Consider the following 25,209-nt stretch of genomic DNA (forward strand, 5'->3'; position numbering starts at 1 on the left):
ACCTCAATGTGATGCGCTCAGAACTGAGGGAGAGCTGCGTGATTAGAAGCTGAGGACTGAGACATCGTTTGGAGTCCGGAGATGGCCTTCCTTCGAGAGAGAGCACTTTGGGACTTGATGCTCCGACGCAGTTTCTTCATCACTTTCTCCTCTCTGTCTGTGAGGATTTCTTATTCTGATCCATATAATTCTGCCTGGTGACACCGGGTGGCAGCACATTTTTGGATTTGTTTTCTCTTCTGAAAGGGTTATTTCCCTTTAACGGGGAGTTTTTTTTTCCCTGAAGCAGCTGCTAACGGTCACTTGGGGCACGAGGCGGCCATTAACCGCCATCTCCCACGCGCGGGGCTTGAGGGGATGGTGCCTGGAGCTAAATTGGCGGTGGCCGGCTGCAACCAGAAATGAGCAACGTCGGGGGAAGAGCGGACTGTGTCAACAAAGTGCCGTTCCTGAAAGTAATGATGGTGGTTAATGTGGAGTGTCCGGTGGGCTGACTGTCAGAACAAAGTGACGTTCGTAATGGAATGATGTTAGCTGTTGTGGGTGAAGGGGGAGAGAAGAGATTTCACTGGAGTCAATCCTATTTCGCAACATTGGAATTGTAATAAAAACCAGCTCCAAACTTGCCTCCATCTTCCTGATCCGGGATGTACTGCCAGGGCTAACGATGTGGAGGTGTTGATCATAGGGATGCACTGTCAGGGTTAGAGATGTGGAAGTCCTATCATATGGATGCACTGCCAGGGTTAGAGATGTGGAAGTAATGATCATAGTGATCCACTCTGAGGGTGAATGATGTGCAGGTGCTGATCATAGCGATGCACTGAAAGTGTTAGTGATGTGGAGGAGCTGATCATACGGTTGCACTGTTATTGTTAGTGATGTAGAAGAGCTGATCATAGGGACACACTGTCAGAGTGAGTGAATTGGAAGTGCTGATGATAGGGATGCACTGTCAGGGATAGTGATGTGGAGGTGTTGATCATAGGGACGTACTGTCAGTGTTAGTGATGTGGAAGGTCTGATCATAAGGATGCACGTGTGAGTGATGTGGAGGTGTTTATCATAGGAATGCACTGACAGGGTTAGTGATGCGGAGATGCTGATCATAAGGATGCACTGTCAGTATGAGTGATGTGGAAGTGATGAGCATAGTAATGCACTGTCAGGGTTAGTGATATAGATGAGCTGATCATAGGGATGCACTGTCAGGGTTAGTGATATGGAAGTGCTAATCAAAGAGATGCACTGTCAGGGTAGTGATGTGGAGGTGCTCATAAAAGAAATGAACTGCCAGGGTTAGTGAAGTGGAGGGACTGATTATAGGGATGCACTATCAGAGCTAGTGATGAGGATGAGCTGAACATAGGGATTCACTGACAGGGTTAGTGAAGTGGAGGTGCTGATTACAGGGATGCACTATCAGGGTTAGTGATGAGGAGGAGTTGATCATAGGGATGCACAGTCTGGTGTAGAGATGTGGAGATGCTGATCATAGGGTGCACTGTCAGGATGAGGGATGTGGAGGTGCTGATCATAGGGATGCACTGTCATTTAAATGTGGAGGTGATGAGCATAGCAATGCACTCTCAGGAAGACACAGCAATACTGAAGTGCTGATCATAGGGATGCACTGTCAGGGTTAATGATGTGGAAGTGTTCATAACAGGGATGAACTCTCAGTTTTAGTGATGCGGAGGCGCTGATCAAAGGAATGCACTGACAGGGTTAGTGATGTGGAGTTTCTGGTCATAGAGATGGACTGTCAGGGTTAATTATATGGAGGTGATGGTCATTGAGATTTACAGTCAGGGTTAATGATGTGGAGATGATGATCATCGTGTTATACTCTCACGGTTAATGACGTAAATGTGATGGTTATCGGGGTGTACTGTCAGGTTTAATGATGTGAATATTCTGATCATAGTGATGAACTGTCAGCGTTAATGAAGTGGAGGTGCTGATCATAAAGATGCACTGTTAGGGTTAGTGACGTGGAGGTGCTGACCATAGGGCTGCACTGTCATGATTAGTGATGTGGAGGTGCTGATCATGGAGATGCACAGACAGTGTTAGAGTTGTGAAGGTGCTGATCATAGGGATGCACTGTCAGGGTTTGTGATGTGGAGGTGCTGATCATAGTGTGGTTCTGTCATGGTCAGTGATGTAGATGTGCTTATCGCAGGGATACACTGTCTGGTTTAATGATATGGAGGTGCTGATGATAGGAATGCACTGTCAGGATTAATGATGTGGAAATACTGATCAGTGGAATGCACTCTCAGGGTTAGTGATGTGGAGGTGAAGATCGTAGGGGTGCACTGTCAGGAGGAGTGATGTGAAGGTGCTGATCATAGGGATGCACAGACAGTGTTAATGTTGTGGGGGAGCTGATCATAGGGATGCACTGTCAGGCTTGGTAATGTGGGGTTGCTGATCATAGAGATGCACTGTCAGGATAAGTGATGTGGAGGTGCTGATCATAGGTACGCACTGTTAGCCTGAGTGATGTGGAGGCGCTGATCATAAGGATGCACTCCCAGTACGAGTGATGTGGAGGTGCTGATCATAGGTAAGCACTGTCAGGGTTAGTGATGTGGAGGTGCTGATCATAGGTATGCACTGTCAGCGTTAGTGATGTGGAGGTACTGAACAGAGGGATGCAATGTCAGGGTTAGTCATGAGGAGGTGCTGATTAGAAGGATGTACTGTCAGAATGGTTGGTGTGATGGTGATTATCATAGGGTTGTACTGTCAGCGTTAATGTTGTGGAGGTGCTGATCATCGGCATGTACTGTCCTGGCTACTGATGTGGAAGTGATGATCATCGTGTTGTACTCTCAGGGTTAATGATGTGGAGGTGCAGGTCATAGAGATGTACTGTCAGGGTTAATGATGTGGAGGTGGTGGTCGGCGAGATGTTTTGTTAGGGCTAATGAGGTGGTGGTGCTAGTCATAGAAATGTACTGTCATGGTTCATGATGTGGATGTGCTGTTCATTGTGATATACTGTCTTGACAAGTGATGTGGAGGTGCTGATCATCGGGGTGCACTGTCAGGGTTAGTGTTGTGGAATTGCTGAACATAGGGATGAACTGTCAGGGTTTTTGATCTGCAGCTTCTGCTCAGGGAGATGTTCTGTCATGGTTAATGATGTGGAGGAGCTGGACATAGGGATGAACTGTCAAGGTTAATGAAGTGGAGGTGCTGATTCTTGGAATGTACTCTCATGACAAATGATGCGGAAATGCTGATCATCGGGATGCACTGTCAGGATTAGTGATGTGGAAGAGCTGGTCATAGGGATGTACTGTCATGGTTAATGATGTGAAGTTGCTGTTCATTGGGATGTACTGTCATGACGAATGCTGTGGAAATGCTGATCATCGGAATGCACGTTGGGGTAGTGATGTGGAGGTACTGATTCAAGGGTGCACTGTCAGTGTTCGTGATGTGGAGGTGCTGATCATAGGGATGGACCATCAGGATTAGTGATGTGGTGGAACTGATCATAGGGATGCACTGCCGTGGTCAGTGATGTGGAGTTGCTTATCCTAGGGTGTACTGTCAGTGTTAGTGATGTGGCATGCTGATCACAGGGATGTACTGTCAGGGTTAGTTATGTGGAGGTGCTGACCACAGTGATGCATTGTCAGGATGAGTGAAGTGGAGGTGCTGATCATCGGGATGCACTGTCAGGATTAGTAATGTGGTGGTGCTGGACACAGAGATGCACTGTCAGGATTATTGATATGGTGGTGCTGATCATAAGGATGCACTGTCAGGGGTGGTGATGTGGAGGTGCTGATCGTAGGTGTGCACTGTCATGGCTAGTGATATGGAGGTGCTGATCATAGGTATGCACTGTTAGGGTTAGTGATGTGGAGGTGCTGAATGGAGGGATGCAATGTCAGGGTTGAACAGAGGGATTCAAAGTCCTGGCTAGTCATGAGGAGCTGCTGATTAGAAGGATGCACTCTCAGTACGAGTGATGTGGAGGTGCTGAACAGAGGGATGTAATGTCAGGATAGGTGATGTGGAGGTGCTGATCACAGAAATACAATGTCAGGGTTAGTCTTGTGGAGGTGCTGATCAGAAGGATGCACTGTCAGGGTGTTGATGTGATGGTGATGATCATAGAGTTGTACTGTCAGCGTTAATGTTGTGGAGGTCCTGATAATCGTGATGTACTCTCCTGACTACTGATGTGGAGGTGATGATCATCGTGTTGTACTCTCAGGGTTAATGATGTGGAGGTGCTGGTCAAAGAGATGTACTGTCAGGGTTAACGATGTGGAGGTGGTGTTCGGCGAGATGTTTTGTTAGGGCTAATGAGGTGGTGGTGCTAGTCATAGAAATGTACTGTCATGGTTCATGATGTGGATGTGCTGTTCATTGTGATATACTGTCATGACGAGTGATGTGGAGGTTCTGATCATCGGGGTGCACCGTCAGGGTTAGTGTTGTGGAATTGCTGATCATAGGGATGAACTGTCAGGGTTTTTGATCTGCAGCTTCTGCTCAGAGAGATGTTCTGTCAGGGTTAATGATGTGGAGGAGCTGGTCATAAAGATGAACTGTCAAGGTTAATGAAGTGGAGGTGCTGATCATAGTGTTGCACTGTCAGGGTTAGTGGTGTGGAGGTGATGAGCATGGAGGTGCACTGTTAGGGTGAGTGATGTAGAGGTGCAGGTCATTGGTATGTACTGTCAGGGTTACTGACGTGGAGATGCTGATCATAATGTTATATTGACAGGGTTCGTGATGTGGTGGTTCTGGTCATAGTGCTGTACTGTCAGGGTGAATTATGTGGAGATGATGGTTATAGAGATTTGCTGTCAGGTATAATGATGTGAGGTGGTGGTCGGCAAGATGCGCTGTTAGGGCTGATGAGGTGGTCGTGCTAGTAAATGAGTTGTACTGTCATGGTTAATGATGTGAATGTGCTGTTCATTGGGATGTACTGTCATGACGAACGATGTGGAAATGCTGATCATCGGGATGCACGTCAGGGGTAGTGATGTGGAGGTGCTGATCCAAGGGTGCACTGTCAGTGTTAGTGATGTGGAGGTGCTGATCATAGGGATGCCCTGTCAGGACAAGTGATGTGGAGATGCTGATCATACGGATGGAAGGTCATGGTTAGTGATGAGTCGGAGCTGATCATGGGGATGCACTGTCGTGGTCAGTGATGTGGAGGTCCTGATCCTAGGGTGCATTTCAGGGTTAGTAATGTGGAGGTGTTTATAACAGGGATGAACTTTTAGGGTTAGTTATGCGGAGGTGCTGATCACAGTGATGCATTGTCAGATTGAGTGAAGTGGAGGTACTGATCATAGGGATGCACTGTCAGGGTATTGATATAGAGGTACTGATCCTAGGGATGCACTGTCAGGGGTGGTGATGTGGAGGTGCTGATCAGAGGGATGCATTGTCAGCCTTAGTTATGTGGAGGGGCTGATCATAGGTATGCACAGTCAGGACGAGTGATGTGTAGGTGTTGATCATATGTATACACTGTCAGGGTTAGTGATGTGGAGGCACTAATCATATGGATGCACTGTCAGGGTTAGTGATATGGAGGTGCTGGTCATCGGAATGCACTGTCAGGTTTCGAGATTTGGAGGTGCTGATCATAGGGATGCACTCTCAGAGTTAGTGATGTGGAGGTGCTGAGCATTGAGATGTTCTGTCAGGGTTCGTGATGTGCAGGTCATGATGGTAGGGATGTCCTTGCATCGTTAATGATGTCGAGGTGCAAATCATTGGGATGTACTGTCAAGTTACTGACGTGGAGGTGCTGGTCATAAGGTTGTATTGTCAAGGTTCGTGATGTGTAGGTGATGATCATGGGCATGTACTGCCAGGGTGAATTATGAGGAGGTGATGGTCATAGAGATGTACTATCAGATTTAATGATGTGGCGTTGCTACGCCCAGAGATGTCTTGTCCGTGTTAATGTTATGAAAATGGTGATCATAGAGATGTCCTGTCAGTCTGAATGATGTTGAGATGATGATCATGGACATGTACTGTCAGGGTAACTGATGTCCAGGTGCTGGTCAGAGAAACACTGTTAGGGTTAATGATGTGGGTGCTGGTCTCGACATGAACTGTCAGGGATAATGATGTCGCGGTGCTGATCATAGACATTTACTGTCAGGGTTAATGAAGTGGAGATGATAATCATAGAAATGTACTGCCAGGGTTAATGATGTGGAGGTACTGGCCATAGACTCGGACATGTCCTGTCAGGGTTTATGACGTATGTGTAGGTGCTGATCATGGAGATGTGCTGTCGGGATTAATGGTGTTTAGGTGCTCTGTCATAGAGATGTACAGTCATGTTAATGACGTGGAGGTGCTTATTATAGAAATGTCCTGTCAGGGCTAATGATGTGTCGGTGCTCTGTCATTGAGATGCGCTGTATGGAGAACATATAGTTAATGGTATGGAGGTGCTATTCACAGAGTCATAGAGATGTACAGCCAAGGTTAATGATGTGGAGGTGCTGTTCATAGTGATGTACTCTCAGGGTTAATGATGTGGAGGTGATTATCAAAGGGATGTATTGTGAGAGTTAATGATGTTGAGGTGACGATCATGGATTCATAGAGATGCACTGTCTGGATTAATGATGTGGATGTGCTGATCATAGGGTTGAACTGTCAGAGTTCATTATCTGGAGGTGCTGGTCATAGAGATGTACTGTCAGGGCTGCTGATGTGGAAGTGCTAAACATAAGGATGCACTGTCATGGGTAATGAGGTGGAGGTGTTTATCATAGATTGGTACTGTCAGGGTTACGATTGTGGAGGAGCTGATTATAGTGTTGTATTGACAGGGATAACGATGTGCATGTGCTGTTCACAGGGATGTACTGTCACGATTAATGATGTGGATTTGAAGGTCAGAGGTCAGAGGCTTTCTATAGGTATGTCAGGAATAAAAGGATGACTAGGGTAGGTATTGGTCCAGTCAAGGATAGTAGTGGGAAGTTGTGCGTGGAGCCGGAGGAGTTTGGAGAGACACTAAATCAATACTTTTCGTCAGTATTCACTCAGGAACAGGATACTGTTGCTGATGTGAATATTGAGTCCCAAGTGATTAGAATGGATGGCATTGAGGTATGTAGGGAAGAGGTCTGGGGAATACTGGAAAGGATGAAAATAGATAAGTCCCCTGGGCCTGATGGCATTTATCCTAGGATCCTCTGGGAAGCTAGTGGAGCCATTGGTCTTGATTTTTATGTTGTTGTCTACGGGAATAGTGCCAGAAGACTGTAGGATAGCGAATGTGGTCCCCTTGTTCAAGAAGGGGAGTAGGGATAGCCCTAGTAACTATAGGCCAGTGAGTCTTACTTCTGTTGTGGGCAAAGTCTTAGAGACAATTGTAATGGATAGGATTTACGAACATCTGGATAGGAATAAGGTGATCAAGGATAGTCAGCATGGTTTTGTGAAGGGCAGGTCGTGCCTCGCAAACCTTATTGAGTTCTTTGAGAAGGTGACCAAGGAAGTGGACGAGGGTAAAGCAGTAGATGTGGTGTATATGGATTTTAGCAAGGCATTCGATAAGGTACCCCATGGTAGGCTAATGCATAAACTACGGAGCTATGGCATTGAGGGTGCATTAGAGGTTTGGATTAGGAATTGGCTGGCTGGAAGGAGACAGAGGGTAGTAGTTGATGGTATAGGTTCATCTTGGAGTGCAGTTACTAGCGGTGTTCCACAAGGATCTGTGCTGGGACCATTGCTGTTTGTCATGTTTATAAATGACCTAGAGGAGGAGCTTGAAGGCTGGGTGAGCAAGTTTGCGGATGACACGAAAGTCGGTGGAGTTGTGGACAGCGAAGAAGGATGTGGTAGGTTACAGCGGGATATAGATAAGTTGCAGAGCTGGGCAGAAAGGTGGCAAATGGAGTTCGATGTAGCTAAGTGTGAAGTCATTCACTTTGGTAAGAGTAAAAAGAAGATGGATTACTGGGCTAATGGTAGGCTACTTGGTAGTGTGGATGAGCAGAGGGATCTTGGTGTCCATGTACACAGATCTCTGAAAGTTGCCACCCAGGTAAAAAGTGCTGTGAAGAAGGCATATGGTGTACTGGGATTTATTGGTAGAGGAATTGAGTTCCGGAATCCTGAGGTCATGTTGCAGTTGTATAAGACTGTGGTGCGGCCACATCTGGAGTATTGTGTGCAGTTTTGGTCGCCATATTATAGGAAGGATGTGGAGGCATTGGAACGAGTGCAGAGGAGGTTTACCAGGATGTTGCCTGGCATGGTAGAAAGATCGTATGAGGAAAGGCTGAGGCACTTGGGGCTGTTTTCATTGGAGAAAAGAAGGTTTAGGGGAGATTTGATAGAGGTGTACAAGATGATTAGGGGTTTAGATAGGGTTGACGGTGAGAACCTTTTTCCGCTAATGGAGTCAGCTGTTACTAGGGGACACAGCTTTAAATTAAGGGGTAGTATGTATAGGACAGATGTTAGGGGTAGATTCTTTACTCAGCGGGTTGTGAGTTCATGGAATGCCCTGCCAGTAGCAGTGGTGGACTCTCCCTCTTTATGGTGATTTAAGCGGGCATTGGATAAGCATATGGAGGTTATTGGGCTAGTGTAGGTTAGGTAGGCTTCGGTCGGCGCAACATCGAGGGCCGAAGGGCCTATACTGCGTTGTATTTTTCTATGTTCTATGTTCTATATGAAATGATGTGGAGGTGCTAATCATAGGGATGTACTTAAAATCTGATTGAAGATTTGTCGCTCGGGTATCCGTTGTTGTGGTTCTGCTCGCCGAGCTGAAAGTTTTTCACACGAGAAGAGGAAAAGGATAGCCAAATCCCATCCCTAGACGTGTTAGTAGAGAGAACACCCAACGGAGAATTCACCACAAGGGTACACAGGAAACCAACACACACAGACCAAGTCTTAAACTATGAAAGTAACCACCCCAACACACACAAACGGAGCTGCATCAGGACACTATTCAAAAGGGCCACAACACACTGCAGTACACCAGAACTGCGAAAAGAGGAAGAGGACCATCTATACAAGGTATTCGCCAAAAACGGATACCCACGCAACTTTATCACCAGATGCCTAAGAGATAGACCGAGGAACGAGGACATGCCACAACCAAAAGGACGAGCCACTCTACCATACGTCAGGAGCGTCTCAGAACTGACAGCCAGACTACTGCGACCCTTAGGACTCATAACAGCACACAAGCCAACATCCACGCTCAGACAACAACTCACTAGAACAAAGGACCCAATACCCAGCATGAGCCAAACTAACGTAGTTTACAAAATACCATGCAAGGACTGCACAAAACACTATATAGGACAAACAGGAAGACAGCTAACAATCCGCATCCATGAACATCAGCTAGCCACAAAACGACACGACCAGCTATCTCTAGTAGCCATACACTCAGACAACGAGCAACATGAATTTGACTGGGAAAACACCACTATCATAGGACAAGCCAGACAGAGAACAGCCAGAGAATTCCTAGAAGCATGGCATTCATCCCCAAACTCCATCAACAGACACATTGACCTGGACACCATATACAAACCACTACAGCTGAAACTGACACCCGGAAACGGCAAGAACATCCATCAACAGACACATCGACCTGGACCCCACATACAAATCACTGCAGTTGAAACTGACACCCGGACGCGGCAAGAACAAACCACTATAAATACCGGAAGAAACATCAAAGCAGCGCTTCACACGAGGCTCCACCAGCACTGATGATGTTCCCTAGCCAGGGAACGAAACGTTTGCAGCAGAAACTTCCAGCTCGGCGAGCAGAACCACAACATAGGGATGTACTGTCTGGATGAATAATGTGGAGTTGAAGATCATAGGAAATGATGTGGCGGTGCTGATCAAAGGGACGTACTGTAAGGGTGAATGATTTGGAGGTGCTGATCACAGAGATGTACAGACAGAGTTAATGATGTGAAGGTGCTGATCATAGAGATGCACTCTGAGGGAAAACGATGTGGAGGTGCAGGTCATAGGGATGTACTGCCAGGGTTAATGATGTGGACGTGATGATCATAGGGATGTATTGTGAGGGTTAATGATGTGGAGGTGACGATCTTGGATTCATAGAGATACACTGTCAGGGCTACTGATGTGGAGGTGCTGATCATAGGGATGAACTGTCAGAGTTAATGATCTGGAGGTGGGTGTCAAGGAGATGCACTGACAGGGTTAATGATGTGGAGGTGCTGGCGATAGGGATGTACTATCATGGCTGCTGATGTGGAAGTGGTAAAGATAAAGATAGACTGTCAGGGCAACTGATATGTATGTGCTGATCACGTATTCATAGAGATGTACTGTCATGGCTAATGATTTGGAGGTGCTGATCATAGGGATGCACTGTCAGGGTTAATGATGTGGAGTTATGTACTGTCAAGATTAATGATGTGGAGTTGCTGGTCATAGAGATGTGCTGGTCATAGAGATGATTTGTCAGGGTTTATGATATGGCGGAGCTGGTCATTTTGATGTTATGTAAGGGCTAATGTTGTGGAGTGCTGATCATCGATTCATCGAGATGTACTGTCAGGGTTCATGATGTGAATGTGCTGATCATAAATTTATAGAGATGTACTGTAAGCGTTAATGATGTGGTGATGCTGATCATAGTCATGTGCAGTCAGGTCTATTGATGTAGAGGTGCTGATCATAGTGATGTACTGTCATTGTTTATGATGTGGAGATGATGATCATCGAGATGTACTGTCAGCGTTAATGATGAGGAGGTTCTGGTCATAGAGATGTACTGTCAGCTTTAATGATTTGTATCTGCTGCTCATAGATATATACTGTCTGGGTTAATGATGATGAGGTTCTGGTCATAGAGATGTACTGTCAGGGTTAATGTTGTGGAGGTGCTGGTTTTAGAGATTTACTGTCCAGGTCATGATGTGGAGGTGCTCTATCAGCGACATGTATTCTCAGATTAGATGATGCGGTGGTGCTGTTCAGAGAGATGTACTGTCTGGTTTAATGATGTGACGCTATTGGTCATATAGTGGTAGAGGTGCACTGTCAGGGTAAGCAACGTGGAGGTATTGGTCAGAGAATCATGAAGATGTACTGTCACGGTTAATTGTGTGGAGGTCCTGGTCATAGAAATATACTGTCATGGTTAATGGTGTGGAGGTGATGGTCATAGAGATGTATTGTCAAGGTTAATGTTGTGGAGTTGCTGATCATAGAGATGTACTGTCAGGGTTAATGATGTGGAGGTGCTGGTCATAGCCTCAGATATATACTGTCCTAATTAATGATGTGGAGGTGCTGTTCATAGAAATGTACTGTCAGGATTAATGATGCAGAGCTGCTGGTCATCATGGTGCGCTTTCAACATTAACGATGTGGAGGTGCAGTTCTTAGAGATGTACTGTTAGGGTTAATGATGTGGAAGTGCGGGTCATCATTGCACTGACAGGATTAAAGATGTGGATTTGCTCTGTCGTAGCTAATGATGTACTGGTGCTGATCATAGGGATGTACTATCAGGATAAATGATGTGGAGCTTCTGGTCAGAGAGATGTCGTGTTACGATAAATGATGTGGAGGTGCTGGTCATGGAGTTGTACAGTCAGGGTTAATGATGTGGTGGTGTTGATCATAGGGATGTGCTGTCAGTGTTAGTGATGTGGAGATGCTGATCAAAGGGATGTACTGTCAGAGTACTTGATGTGGAGATGCTGATCATAGAAATGTACAGTCAGGGTTAATGCTGTGGAAGTGCTGATCGTAGGGAAGTACTGTCAGGGCTAATGATTTGAAGGTGCTGTTCATAGGGATGTTCTGTCTGGGTTAATGATGTGGAGGTGCTGATCATCGAGATGTACAGTCAGGTAATGATGTATAGGTGCTCATTATGCTGATGTACAGTCAGGTTTAATGATGTGGAGAAGATTGGAGGATGTACTCTAAGGGTCATTGATGTTTGGGTGCTCATCATGGAGTTGTACAGTCAGGGTTAATGATGTGCAGGTGTTGGTCATCGAGATGTACAGTCAGGTAATGATGTAGAGGGGCTCATTATGCTGATGTACAGTCAGGTTTAATGATGTGGAGATGATAATCATAGAAAAGTACAGTCAGGACGGACTATGATTTGAATGTGCTGATCATAGAGAAGTACTGTCTTAAATCAGGCAGGGGCCTGGGTAATTGGAGAGGTTTAGAGACAGAGTCCAGACTTTTAGACCAGCGTGTGAATGATGGGCCCAACAGTCTAATTCCAGCGCTGTAAACACTCAACAGTACGATGACTCCCGACATGCAACATTCATCACATTTTGCATTTTGTTTTATTATTGACGTTATTATTGACTTTACCCAGAAAGAGATGCATCGTTGCACATGCAGTCAGATCAGTGTATTGTTGGTTGGGGTGCATTGCCTACAGCAACAACATCTGAGAGCGGATTTACTTCCTGCCCCTTACAGACACAATTGTAACATGTTACTTCCTCATGCATTTCACTTGGTTTAAAATGTTTTACTTTTAATATATTTTAATTAGAGTACATTAAGGCCCTTAGCACGTCATAAATTTCGGCACAGCAGTATCTTGTTTCTCTTTAAATAGACAGAAAATGAACGTATCAGATTGGAGACCATATCGTCTCACAGAAAGAGTAAAAGGTACACAGCATTCCCTCTGAAAAATATGTAGCCCTTGCTGAGAAAACTGGTAAGGTAAGCAGAATCGATAGAAAGAGGAGAAATGTGTGGTCAGCTGCTGGTAGGAGAAAGTTTAACCCATGTGGTATGGTGGGTAGAGTGTTTTAGGAGAGCAGAATAAAGCTAGGGAACTAATAATTTCTGAACAATTGGAATGGGGGTGGTTCTGAACAATGAATTAGATGGTTTGTAATAGTGTGGAAGCTGAAGATGTTTAGTAACAAACGGTTTCATCGAACAAAATGATTGGGAATTGGTTCAGGCGAATTCTAACTGTTCAGAAAATTGGAGAAGGAGCAGACCGCACAGCCTGTTCAAACCGTTCCATCTGTTCGAACAGTCGACCCAATCAGAGCTGATTTTAGTTTTCAAAACCGGTGTCCTGTCCACTCCCCATATGCCATGATTCCCTGAGACACCAGAGCAATCCGTCTATTCCAATCTGATATTTATTCAGTGATGGCGCATCCACAGTCCCCTGGGATTGAGAATATTAAAGATTCAGAGGCCTTAGAGTGAAGTGCTGTCTCCACATATTTGTCATAAATAATCTGCTCTTTATTCTGAGACCGTATTGTTTCTGTTTAAGATTCCCAGACTTTTCGGAATAAGTTCTGAGCATTCAAGCACCTGCTTCTTCAGAATTTGGTACATTGAAATGTAACTGCCTTTCAACTTGCTAAACTATAGACACAATTTATTCCAATACTCAGCATTGGAGCATTCTGTCTGCCAAATAGTGAACCTTATCTTTTATGAATCATTAATGTGCATGGGCCATTGCTGGCTGTGACACAGTTGCTCTGCTGAGTATCAGGTGAGTTTGGTCGGCTATATCCACAATGATGAAAGGGAAGGAGTTTCAGGATTTTTCACTTAACGTCACTTGTAGTGTTGAGATGTTTTTCCAAGCCAGGGTGGCAAGTGGCTTGATGTGGAATTGACAACTGGTAGTGTTCCCGTTGATCTGTTCTGCTTGGCACTTCAGATGATCATGTCCTGGGTCTGGAAGTTGCTCTGTGAGGAACCTTGGTGAATTTCTGCAGTGCATCTTGTCTATAGTACACACAGCTGCTACTGAGTGTTGGTGTGGAAACAGGGAATGTTGAGAGTTGTGATTCTGAGAAAGTGGCACAGCAAGTTTATTCTACTTAAACATGGAGAGCACAACTGTTCTGTTATACAAGTCTGTTAATTGTGCAAATGCCCATGAGATTTTAAACAGGTTCACATCTTACCTGAAAATTGGCTGAGGGACATCATGTGACTGATTCGAAATTTCATCTCAAAAATCTGGGAATGAGCTGATTGACAAAGATTGTGTTATAGATGGTTAAACTCAGTGCAGTGTAAGTTGCAGCACACAGACCATGTATGTGTGTCTTTACGTATGTATCTCTCTGGATATGTGTGTGTTTGTACATTCATGTGTGTTTCTGGCTCTGTGTCTGTGTTTCTGAACTTTCTAACAATCTCTGACTGACTATCTGTGCGCACGTGTGTGTGTGTGTGCGTGTGTGTGTCTGTGTGTGTTAGTTTGTCTCCGTGCGTGCATTCACGTGCGTCTCTATCTTAGTGTGCCAACTTGGGCCTGTGTCTCTGTGCAGTAAGCTTGCAGTTGCTTCAGGCACTGTATCCATTAAATAGGGTCATTCAAAAATCTGTCTGTCTTCAGTCTATTCTTCGTATACTTAAATTGATACAATGCTGTTGGTCATGTTGACATGTCCTCTGCCTGCAATGGGACACAGTCTGTCCTGGAATGAAGTTTAAATGAATGAATGAAATAACTGATGAATCAATGTCTCTGTCTTTATCTGTGTCTGTGTCTGTCCCTCATGTTTAAAGTAATGCAATGCCACCCTCTGCTGGGTGTCTCATGGCACTGCACAAGAGGAAAGTTTTTTTTTGAAGGACAATGTGCTCCTGATATTCTATTATTCCTGACAGTGTCACACTGAGTGACACAAAGGCGCAAGGGTCTGCGTAATGACGTCACCCCAAAATGACTGCACCAATGGGGAATTACGGAGAAGGAGGATGTGGGATTAGGCAAGAGGTGAAACTGGACAGGCTGTGCAGTGTTGCAGAGTGGCTCTCTCTGGAGGCCGGGAAGAAGAATCAGCAGCCACTCTCTGAATGAATGAAGCACGATTTTTTAACATGAATGTCGCACTGGATCATGTATTCTCTTTTCATCATTCTGGAATAAGGCAACATGCACCTCCTGAAATAGCAAAATTAACTAATTACTTCAATGCTACATGACAGGAAATGACTAAGTTTTAGGAACCACTAAAGAATGAAAACATTTAACATTAATATACACACCATCTAGGGATGTGCAGACTGAGTGGCTTGGCCATGGTAAATGTAGGGTTTCAGGATGCCTTCACAGGAATTGTTCTGCTTAAACAGCTAGACGCTGCTTACAGTGGAAACCAAAATAATAGCAAAGCATTTCAAAAAGCTTATTTGGATAGAGGTTATGGGAGTATTGAAACATCATGTCCACAAAAGCTCAAAATATATTTCAAAAACAGGAGCTTCGAAATGGTCAGCGCCTAGTTATAGGAAGGATGTAATAATCTGAGATGGTTTAGAAGAAATTTATCAGGATGTTACCAGAAATGGAAGGCTTGTCTTATGAATAGATTAGATTCCCTACAATGTGGAACCACGCCGTTTGGCACAACAAGTCCACACTGATCCTCCGAAGAATAAACCACCCACACCCATTTCTCTCTGACTGATGCACCTAACACTATGGGCAATTTAGCACGTCCAATCCACATGATCTGCACAGATTTGGACAGTGGAAGGAAACTGGAGGACCCAGAGGAACCCGACGCAGACACAGGGAGAATGTACAAACTCCATACAGACAGTAACCCGAGGCTGGAATCGAACTTGCGTCCCTGGTGCTGTGAGGCTGTGTTGATAACCACTGAGCCAACCTAAATAGAGATTTAATAGGACACCTCTGGAGCAGGTGTGTCCTGAATCAGGATCTCCTGTCTCAAAGGTAAGCACACTATCACTGCACTATAACAGCCCTCAACATATAAAGAAGTGTGGATTGTCTGAAATCGTTTTTCCACTGCAGCGTAGGAGTTTGAGAGGCGATCTAATATAAGTTTATAAAGTGATAAGAGGTATAGATAGAGTTAATGGTAGTTATCTGTTACCGAGGGTGGTCAATTCCAAGAGAATGGGACACAACTTTTACCATTATGGGAGGGAGGCCCTACGAAGTAGGGCCTGGGGTATAGAACACACCCACTCAAATACCAATCACTTACCTTCCCGACCAGCTCTGTGCTCCAAACTCACTTCCGCCCAGCTCGCGCCGCTCTCTGCGGTGAAAAGGATGGTAAATATTCACCCTGGAGCCCAGTTACAAGTGGAGTTCCACAGGGATCAGTTCTGGGTCCTCTGCTGTTTGTAATTTTTATTAATGACTTGGATGAGGGAGTCGAAGGGTGGGTCAGTAAATTTGCAGATGATACGAAGATTGGTGGAGTTGTGGACAGTGAGGAGGACTGTTGTCGGCTGCAAAGGGACTTAGATATGATGCAGAGCTGGGCTGAGGAGTGGCAGATGGAATTCAACCCTGCCAAGTGTGAGGTTGTCCATTTTGGAAGAACAAATAAGAATGCGGAATACAGGCTTAACAATAGGTTTCTTAGTAAGGTGGAGGAACAGAGGGATCTTGGGGTCTATGTACATAGATCTTTGAAAGTTGCCACTCAGGTGGATAGAGCTTGTAAGAAGGCCTATGGTGTGTGAGCATTCATTAGCAGAGGGATTGAATTCAAGAGTCGTGAAGTGATGTTGCAGCTGTACAGGACTTTGGTTAGGCCACATTTGGAGTCCTGTGTGCAGTTCTGGTCGCCTCACTTTAGGAAAGATGTGGAAGCTTTGGAGAGGGCGCAGAGAAGATTTACCAGGATGTTGCCTGGAATGGAGAATAGGTCGTACGAGGATAGGTTGAGAGTTCTCAGCCTTTTCTCGTTGGAACGGCGAAGGATGAGGGGTGACTTGATAGAGGTTTATAAGATGATCAGAGGAATAGATAGAGTAGACAGTCAGAAACTTTTTCAACGGGTACAAAAGAGTGTTACAAGGGGACATAAATTTAAGGTGAAGGGTGGAAGGTATAGGGAAGATGTCAGGGGTGGGTTCTTTACCCAGAGAGTGGTGGGGGCATGGAATGCGCTGCCCGTGGGAGTGGTAGAGTCAGAATCATTGGTGACCTTTAAGCGGCAATTGGATAGGTACATGGATGGGTGCTTAATCTAGGATAGATGTTTGGCACAACATCGTGGGCCGAAGGGCCTGTTCTGTGCTGTATTGTTCTAACTTTTAAGGAGAAAGGAGAGAGATTTAAAAAAGACATGAGCAATTTTTTTGCACAAACGTAGCTTTCATGTCACATGAACAAGCAGAAGTTGGAAGCAATGTGACAGTATGTTTAGTGATCATGAACTTGCTTTCTTTTTATTATTGATGGATCACGTGATTGCTCAGAACACCTAAGAAAATAAACCACATCTTTTCACAGTTCGTAGAACTAGGCTAAAATTTTATACACACTCAGGGAGATAAAGCAATCTGTATATATCCATCTGTATTTCCATTCACTATTTTTGGACTGAGAACAGTGACTGCAGTTAATAAATAATAGAGTGAATCTCAGGCTGGAGAAAATTGTCCCAGAAAAATGAACTGCCTATTTTTCTGTGGTACAGGGAGGCCACTGGAGGGTGGAATTGCATGACATTAAACACAAGAAGGATAGGCACAGAAACAGTTCGAGTAATTGGTTCGTCACCTTTTGAAATTCAATCATTTATTCCTTCAGCCTACACTCTTAAACATATTGTATCCCATTGCGGAATAAGATTGTTGCACATACGCCCGTTCATGTGCGCAAACACACACACACACGCACACACACAGACTCAGTGACACACATCAACATGACCAACGGCGTTGTGCCAATGTAAACAGAGGAAGGACTGACAGGGAACAAGATAGAGGGTTAGTTTTAGCACAACTTCAATCGATACAACACTGAAGACAGCCAGGATCCTATTGCACAAAGACACAGACACATAGTGAAACACAGTAATACACATACAGAGACACATGAGCAGATATACACATGTTTTCACACACACAGAGAAAGACGGATACAGAGAAACTCACTACAATACAGGAGCAAACACAGATCCGCACAGATTCAGATACACAGACACACAATGAAACAAACAGATGCACATATATATAAACATGCACACATGAAGGGACCCACGTGACACATAGAGACACACTCATCCTCTCCTTCATACTCAATATCACCACCTCTCAAACTCATACAATCTGTACGTGAGAGGGACATGGAAAATCTGGCTATCTCTTTCAGTTTGTCTCTCTCATACTGACTCTTGCCGTCTCTCTCTCTCTCTCTCTCTCTCTCTCACAAATCCCGCTATCTCTCTTGCATAATTCCATGACCTCTCTCACACAATCCTCATGATCTCTCTCACACAATCCCATTGAATCTCTTGCACAATCCCACGAAATTGCTCTCTCTCATACACATTCTAGATGTCCTTCTGTTGTCCCATGGGACCAGGGAAAGTGGGAAGGAGAGTGGGTTTCAGGATTTAAGCTCGATGATTAGCCTTGATTATTTTGGATAACACGACATGCTCGAGGAGCCAAGTGACCTATCTTTTATCTTTGTTTGGGATTTCGCCAGGTTCACTGACCAAGACCCACATTGGTTTGGAGAGAAAACTGTGGGAACGACTAAAGAGGCTGTGTACCTATATGGAGAGATTCACTGAATTGGCAACTAATTAGCAGATGGAGTGTAATGTCGAGAAATATTTCTTTGCAGGAGAGATTTCCATACTAACTCAGTGAGCAATTAAACATCCCGTTACCTGCCCTTACCACATTTCTAGACCCAGTGAAATTTTGACATTGAGGGAGCACAGTTTTCTGAGCATATATTACTACACTGCAACATTAAGGTCCTGAGTGCAACAGACTTTGCTACATTCCATCATACCATCATTTTGGCTTTCTATGTCGTTTGAAGTATATTTCAAACACTGTCCGACTGAAACTAACACGGTGATGTAATTCATGCTAGGTGCTGTCGAGATGGGCGTTAGCAAAGGATTTGAGAAAGTGCCTCATGGCAGACTGGTGCAGGACGTCGAGTCTCATGGGATCCGGGATATGTTGGCTAGATGGGTATAGAACTGACTTGGTCACAGTAGACAGCGAAGACCAGTGAAATGGTTTTGTTCCGAATGGGGTTCAGTAGCTAGTTGATGTTCCAGAGGGATCAGTGTTAGTAACTTTGTTGATTGTAATACATATCAATGATGTGGAGAAAAATGTTTTTTGGCTGATGACACCAAAAGTTTGCAGATGACACCAAAATTGGTGGACTGGCAAAGCATATCACAGAAATAGATAGATTGCAGATTTGGACAGAGGAAGGGTGGATGGAGTTTAATTTACACAAAAGATGCATTTGGACAATCAAATTCAGGTGCGAATTATACAATAAATGTCAGACCCTAAGGAGCATTGACATACCAAGGGATCTGGGCATACAGGTCCACAGATTACTGAAAGTGGCAACAAGGTGGTCAAGAAAGCCCAATGACGTTTGCTTTCATTGACTCAAGCATCGAATATAAAAGTTGCCAATTTATGTTACCACTTTACAAAACTTCAGTTCGGTTACATTTACAATATTGTGTGCAGTTTTGCTCGCCACATTGCTAGGAGGATGTGGATAAATTGGAGAAGGCACAGAGAAGATTTACCATGATGTTGCCAGGTCTGAAGACTTTTCATTCTGGGGAGAGATTGCTTAAACGTGGACTGATTTCACAGAAAGAGGCGCAGGATGGGGAATTCCAAGACGAGGGGCCACATTTTTAAAGAGAGATTCAAAACGAAATGGGAACAATTGTGTTTTTATTACACAGAGGGTGGTTCGCATGTGGAAGGAACTTCCCATGGAAGTGATGAATATGGGCGCAGTTACAGCCTTTAAAAGACATTGGGATAAGTACAAGAATTGGAAAAGGTTGGAGGGATCTGGGCCAGGAGCAGACAGACAGGACTAGTTTCGTTTGGGATATATTCAGCATGGAATTGTTGGATTAAAGGATATGTTTCTACGCTGTCTGACTGTATGAGGTCACATGTTCAACTTGAGGTGGGACATTTCGAGGCAAATTGTGGGAAACATTTTTAACAAAGAGGGTGGTAGGTAACTGGAACGCACTGGTAGGGGAGATTGTTGAAGTAGGCATGTTAGCAAAGATTATAGACACGTGAACGGGAGACGAACAGATGGAAAAAGGAGCGTGTCTAAATAAAGATTCATAATCAGCACAAGCTTGGTGTGATATAGGGCCTGTCCCTGTGTTGTATGGATCTTTGAAGTTAGATGAGAATGTTGCTGTGTAAAATTGTGAGACAATATGAAATAGTATTGTCCGTGGGTATGGCTGATTTTGTGTACACAAATCAGAAAGTTAACGTAGTAGTATAGCCAACAAATCAGAGGACAAATAATGCATTGCCACTTATTTCCAGGAGCTTGTATTAGGAACGTGAGGACTTCTTGCTCTGAATCACTCTAGGTCAGGAATAGATTTCACTGAAGATATTGAAGAGAGTGTAACACCTACTCACACTCGTACAAAGATTCAGTCAACCTCTCACACACCAATCTCAATCACAATCATTCACACACAAACACTAAATCTCGGAAACTGACACAAGAAATTCACACCCACAAGCAACCTCAGTCATGCACTCACACATGCATGTACTCACATATTTTCACACGGATAGAAGGACACCCACACAAATACGCACTAAAATTCAAATATTCTTTTCGTGAATCCACTTTAGAGAACCATACATCTCTTTCCTTTTGCAGACGCATACAAAATCTTACACTGTATACACACACACAGCCACGCACTCTCAAAAACACACACGCTCACTCTCTCACACACACAAACTATGTGGTGAATCATTCCATTCAGGTGTGTTTTATTACTAAGATACTTTCTTTTAAAATTGCAGACAGCACACAACATTTCCCAGTTGGAAAATGTGACATTTTATAAATTCCTGTTTTCGTGATGACTCTAGGATAAATCTCTGAAACAGATTACTGCAAGCATAAGAGGTATAGTTAGTAAGTTTGCAGCTGACCCCAAAATTGGAGGTGTAGTGGACAGCTAAAGAGGTTACCTCAGATTACAACAGGATCTTGATCAGATGGGCCAGTGGGCTGTAAATTGGCAGATGGAGTTTAATTCAGATAAATACGAGGTGCTGCATTTTGGGACAGCAAATCTTAGCAGGATTTATACATTTAATGGTAAGGTCCTAGGGAGGGTTGGTGAACAAAGAGGCCTTGGAGTGCAGGATCACAGCTCCTTAAAAGTGGAGTCGCACATAGGTAGGATAGTGAAAGAGGCGTTCTGTACGCTTTCCATTTTGATCATAATATTGAGTACAAGTGTTGGGAGGTCATGTTGTGGTTGTACAGGACATTGGTTAGGCCAGTTTTGGAATATTGCGTGCATTTCTGTTCTCCTTCCTATCGGAAAGATGTAAAACTTGAAAGGGTTCAGAAAACATTTACAAGCTTGTTGCCAGGGTTGGAGGATTTCAGCTATAGGGAGTGAGTAAACAGGCGGAGATTATTTTTGATGGAATATTGGAGGATAAGGGGTGACCTTATAGAGGTTTACAAAATTATGAGGGGCATGAATAGCATAAGTCGACAGAGATTTTTTTTTTCCCTGGGGTCGAAGAGTCCAGAACTAGTGGCCATAGTTTTTAGGTTGAGAGGGAAAAGATTTAAAAGAGACCTAAGGGGCAACGACTTCACACAGAGGGTGGTACGTGTATGGAATGATCCGCCGAAGAAAGTGGTGAAAGCTGGTACAATTGCAACATTAAAGAGGCATTAAAGAGGGTATGGAAGGACATGGGCCGGGTGCCTTCAAGTGGAACTAGATTGGTTGGGATATCAGGTTGGCGGGTTGGCTCAAAGGATCTGTTTCCATGCTGTACACCTCTGTGACTAACATGACCTCACAATTACCATTCAGTTGCTGACTGAAATGTAACCTTTTGTATATTTCTGCCAGTTTGATGTTTGAAAGTTAGATACTGTTGGAAATACTTAATTATATAGGGGCAGTAGCATTAAAAATGATTCTGTAATTTATAGCTTTTTCAATTAAAACTTGCATATCCTTTTGAACAGAGTTTCCATACCCTGCTTTTACAAAGTAAGTTTGACATTTCTGCAATGTAAAAATGTCTGAATGAAAACAATTTTTAATATTTTTATCCCTCTCCAGTGCTGACAGAATTCGAGTCAAACTTAGACCGTTTCTGTGCCTGCACATGGTTTAACATGGTAAAATTTCGTTTATATTTTCCATCATTAGTTTAAAATCCAGAAAGCATCTATTCACATCACCACTGTATTTCATCTGAAGGAAGTTTCAAGATCATAATATAAAATGTGTGAACTGTGTTTTAACCTCAAAAGCCAAAACGAAAGATTCAGGTGTCAGTCAGTCAGCCGTTGGAAGTTTGTTCACGGCAGCCTTTCATTTTAGGACATCACTGACGTTAACTTTATAAATAGGGAAAAGCAAGAAAGAGTGTGGGGAGTTGGGAGTCTGTTTGTATTAGAGTGAAGTGTCGATCCACCAGAATGATAACACGCAGCAAGGGTTCAATGGCGACGAAGTGAATGGCACACACCCAGGTTTGTATTCGTGAAGTTTAGAAGGATCTGAAATAATTGAGGTCTAGGGTGTAGGTTTGCTCGCTGAGCTGTAGGTTTGATATCCAGACGTTTCATTACCTGGCTAGGTAACATCATCAGTGGCAACCTCCAAGTGAAGCGAAACTGTTGTCTCCTGCTTTCTATTTATATGTTTGTCCTGGATGGGGTTCCTGAGATTTGTGGTGATTTCATTTCCTGTTTTCTGAGGGGTTGATAGATGGTATCTAGATCTCTGTGTTTGTTTATGGCGTTGTGGCTGGAGTGCCAGGCCTCTAGGAATTTTCTGGCATGTCTTTGCTTGGCCTCTCCCAGGATAGATGCGTAGTCGCTGTCGAAATGGTGCTTTTTTAAAAAATCCGTGTGTAGGGCTACGAGGGAGAGAGGGTCGTGTCTTTTTGTGGCGAGCTGGTGTATCCTTGTGGCTAACTTTCTTCCTGTTTGTCCTACGTAGTGTTTATGGCAGTCCTTGCATGGAATTTTGGAGACGACGTTTTGTCCATGGGGTGTACTGGGTCTTTTAAGATTGTTAATTATTGTTTGAGAGTATTGGTGGGTTTGTGTGCTACTAGGATTCTAAGGGGTCTTAGTAGTCTGGCTGTCATTTCTGAAACTTCTTTGATTTATGGAAAGCTGGTTAGGGTTTCTGGCTGTGTTTGGTATGCTTGTCGTGGTTTGTTCTTGAGGAATCTGGGGACTGTATTTTTTGAGTATCCATTCTTCTTGAATGCGTTTTATAGGTGGTTCTCCTCTGTTTTCTGAAGTTCATCTGTGCTGCAGTGTGATGTGGCTCGTTGGAATTGTGTTCTGATGCAGCTTCATTTGAGTGTGTTAGGATGGTTGCTGGTGTAGTTAAGTATTTGGTCAGTGATAGTCGGTTTTCTGTATACACAGTTTTGTAGTTCTCCATTATCGTTTCTTTCGATTGTGACGTCCAGGAATGCGAGTTTGTTGTCGGTTTCTTCCTCCTTGGTGAACTTTATGCCTGTGAGGGTGTTGTTGATAATGTTAACTGTCTCTTCTACCTTGTTTCGTTTTATGATGACGAAGGTGTCATCTACGCAGTGGACCCAGATTTTTGGTTTGATGGTTGGTAGGGTTGTTTGTTCTAGTCTTTGCATTACCGCTTCTGCTATGAATCCTGATGGAGGAGATCACATGGGTCTGCCGTTGATTTTATTGTAGATTATGTTTTTGAGGTGAAGTGGGTGTTGAGGAACAGGTCCACTAGCTTCATGATGTCTTCGTTGGTAATGTAATTGATGGTGGTTAGTGTGCGTGTGATGGTCTCTTCGAAAAGTGTGGTAAGTGTTTTCTTTGCCAGATCGATGTTCATGGAGGTGAACAGTGCTCTTACGTCGAATGAGATCATTGCTTCGTCTTCCTCTATTTTGATATTTTTGATTATTTTTAGCAATTCCTGGTTGGAGTGGATGGAGTGTTCTAATACCTCTACTAGGTATTTCAGTCTTGAACGTAATTCTTTGGCCAGTCTATAAGTTGGTGTTCCGGGTATTTCGACTGGGACAACACATCTATCCTTGGACAGGCTAAACAAAAACATACCAGAGAATTCTTAGAGACCTGGCACTCCAACCACAACGCCTTAAACAAATGCATAGATCTAGATACCATATATCAATCCCTCAGAAAACAGGAAATGAAATCAACACAAATCCTAGGAACCCCATCCAAGACAAACACACAAATAGAAAGCAGGAGACAACAGCTTCTTTTCACTTGGAGGTCACCACTGATGATGTGACCTAGCCAGGTAATGAAACGTCTGGATATCAAACCTACAGCTCAGTGAGCAAACATACACCCTAAACCTCAACCTTTCCAAACCTTGCAATAATTGAGGTTTTAAAGAAAAGAATGGAGACTTTTGGGACAGAGAGAAAGGCTTCTTGCTGCTTCTGGATCGAGGACTAGAATCTTTGTCTTCAGGTCTGACAATATGCTGAAACCCTTTCAGAGTTTTGAACACTTATTGTAAAACTTATACATTTAAATTTATACAATATCAGACACAGTTATACAGAGTTATGAGTTATATTATATTTATACTCATTCATGGGATTGTGGCATTTCTGGCTGGGCCAGCATTTGTTGCCCATAAACAGCTGATCTGGAGGAAGTGTCAGTGAGCTGCCCTAATGAACTGCTGCTATCCACTTGGGGCAGGTAAACTCATAATGATGGACGTCAAATGGAAGTGGCATTGGTTGAAAATCTTGGAACTCCTTCTCTTACATCACTGTGGGTTTACCCGACCAAATCGATCATTCCGTGTGTCTGGAAGCTGTGCTGTGACGTGGTGAGTTTCTGCAGTGTAAATTGCACATTGTAAACACTGTTGTTGCTGAATGTCGGCTGTGGAGACAGGGGATGCTTGTGACTGTGATGCCGAGCAAGCTACCTACATGTGGCTGCAAGAGCAGGTTCAGAGACTAGGGATACTGCGGCCAGTAAGTCATCTCCTGACACCGCAAAGTCTATTCACAATCAACAAGGCATACGTCAGGAATGTGATGGAATACTCCCCACTTGCCTGGATGGGTGCAGCTCCAATAACACTCAAGAAGCTCGACACCAGTGTGCATTTATGACAC

Source organism: Hemiscyllium ocellatum, chromosome 44 (genome assembly GCF_020745735.1).
Source record: "Hemiscyllium ocellatum isolate sHemOce1 chromosome 44, sHemOce1.pat.X.cur, whole genome shotgun sequence".
NCBI lineage: Eukaryota > Metazoa > Chordata > Chondrichthyes > Orectolobiformes > Hemiscylliidae > Hemiscyllium > Hemiscyllium ocellatum.